Source organism: Uranotaenia lowii, chromosome 3 (assembly GCF_029784155.1).
Source record: "Uranotaenia lowii strain MFRU-FL chromosome 3, ASM2978415v1, whole genome shotgun sequence".
Classification (NCBI taxonomy): domain Eukaryota; kingdom Metazoa; phylum Arthropoda; class Insecta; order Diptera; family Culicidae; genus Uranotaenia; species Uranotaenia lowii.
Genome location: NC_073693.1, coordinates 115992874 through 115995418, shown reverse-complemented (window position 1 = coordinate 115995418; position 2545 = coordinate 115992874). Strand labels below are relative to the sequence as shown.

The 2545-nt window shown below is 42.4% G+C and overlaps 1 long non-coding RNA gene across 1 annotated transcript; it reads left to right on the top strand.

The window, feature by feature from the left end:
• The first annotated feature begins 1319 nt into the window (after positions 1-1319).
• LOC129757762 (uncharacterized) lies at positions 1320-2250 on the top strand. The gene is made up of 3 exons (XR_008739791.1): positions 1320-1583; positions 1654-1782; positions 1865-2250. It is a non-coding gene; the product is annotated as an uncharacterized LOC129757762 (long non-coding RNA).
• Positions 2251-2545: the final 295 nt, after the last annotated feature.

Below are 2545 nucleotides of genomic sequence, written 5' to 3'. Positions count from 1 at the left end.
TATGGTTCGTACGGTTTCTACGCTTCGTTCGGTTCCTACGGTTCGTACGGTTCCTACGTTTCGTACGGTTCCTACGGTTCGTTCAGTTCCTACGGTTCCTACGGTTCGAAAGGTTCCTACGGTTCGAACGGTTCCTACGGTTCGTACAGTTCGAACGGTACTACGTTTCGATTGGTTCCTACGGTTCGTACGGTTCCTATGGTTCGTACGGTTTCTACGCTTCGTTCGGTTCCTACGGTTCGTACGGTTCGTACGGTTCCTACGGTTCGTAAGGTTCCTACGGTTCGTACGGTTCGAACGGTTCGTACGGTTCGAACGGTTCCTACTGTTCGTACGGTTCATACGGTTCCTACGGTTCGCACGGTTCCTACGGTTCGTACGGTTCCTACTGTTCGAACGGTTCCTACGGTTCGTACGGTTCCTACGGTTCGAACTGTTCGTACGGTTCCTACGGTTCGAACGGTTCCTACGGTTCGTACGGTTTCTACGGTTCGTACGGTTCGAACGGTTTCTACGGTTTGTACGGTTCCAACAGTTCCTACGGTTCGTACGGTTCCTACTGTTCGTACGGTTCCTACGGTTCGTACGGTTCGTACGGTTCGTACGGTTCCTACGGTTCGTACGGTTCCTACGGTTCGAACGGTTCGTACGGTTCCTACGGTTCCTACGGTTCGAACGGTTGCTACGGTTCGTACGGTTCCTACGGTTCCTACGGCTCTTACGATTCCTACGGTTCGTGCGGTTCCTACGGTTCCTACGGTTCGAACGGTTCCTACGGTTCCAACGGTTCCTACGGTTCGTACGGTTCCTACGGTTCGAACGGTTCATACGGTTCGTACGGTTCCTACGGTTCCTTCGGTTCGAACGGTTGCTACGGTTCGAACGGTTCCTACGGTTCGTGAGGTTCCTACGGTTCGTACGGTTAGTACGGTTCGTCCGGTTCCTATGGCTCCAACGGTTCCTAAGGTTCCTACGGTTCGTACGATTCCTATGGTTCCTGCGGTTCCTACGGTTCGAATGGTTACTACGGTCCCTACGGTTCGAACGTTTTCTACGGTTCCTACTGTTCGAACGATTCCTACGGTTCCTACGGTTTCTACGGTTCGAACGGTTACTACGGTTCGAACGGTTGGTACGGTTCCTACGGTTCGAACGGTTCCTACACTGAACCAAATCAGGCAATAAAATTCACTAAATCGTTTTAATAGCTTTTATTTTAAGGAAGGTGGATATAAAGTACTAGAAAATCCAATAAATGTAATGCTAAAATCCTATAAATTGTACAATTAATTTTTGTCTACGATGTTCATAGTATAGACTAATCAAAAATCCAATAAATTTTATACATTCGTTCTGTAATACTACACTATATTAATTGTATCTGAAAATCTAATAAATTTCATAAATATGATTCGATATAGTTTTTAGTAGGTGTGGTTTGAATTCAGAACAAATAATTTTCGGTTCAGGCTGTGAAATTATAAAGAAAAACCGATGTTCGTTAAAATTGTTCTATGTTTACAATCATTATAATGATGGATAGGAAAAACACGGAAAATGGCGAATATTGGATTGTAAAACAGGTAAGTAAGCTAAATGTCTCATTATTTTTCCAATTATCAAAATTAATCCTTCGTATCGCTTTCCCCACAGGAAAAAGAAATATTTCGATGGTGTAAAAGAAGCGCCCCATTCTGATGAACGAGGAGATGTTCTTCCGGAGAGAACTTCACCTGAACTGGATATTCAAATTATTTGAACAAGATTCTAGTAGACCCTCAGGTAAGAATATTGAAAATTTGTCTTTATAAATCATACTCAACAAATTTATTCAGTAAAAATATTTCTTTTATTTTTATTTAAGGTAATAAATTTCTGCCCTCGGAAGGCCCCTGAATCCCCAAATCTATTTCCCGGCAAGATTGACTTCTGGAACGATGCTAGTGTGCATCAAGTGGCAATTTTAATCGCAACGGTGGATTAGCAGCAGGAAAACGGAACATCGACCACTTCAGAAGTTTGAACCATACATGCGTCAGCCAGACCTACAGGTATATGTACATAATTTATCAATAAAAACAATCTAAACTTAAATCACGATGTATCATTTAAACGAAATCCGAAAAAAAAACGAAAACATTTATTTCACTGCATTGAACTGTAAATTAAATCAAATTGACAAACTATTACATCCATTGGAATTTCCGATAAAGATAATCAGAACAAAAATCTATACATTTCAAGTTGTGTATACATTCGTAAAAAGTATTGGATTTTCCTTTAGTGCAAAATCACTAAAAAATCTGATAAAGCTTATAGCCAGATTTCGGTCAGTGTACGGGTCGTACGGTTAAAACGGTTTGTATGGTTCCTACGGTTCCTACTGTTCGTACGGTTCCAACGGTTCGTTTGGTTCGTACAGTTTGTACGATTCGTATGGTTTCTACGGTTCGAACGGTTCCTACGGTTCGTACAGTTCCTACGGTTCCTATGGTTCGTACGGTTCCAACGGCTCGTACGGTTCGTACGATTCCTACGGTTCGTA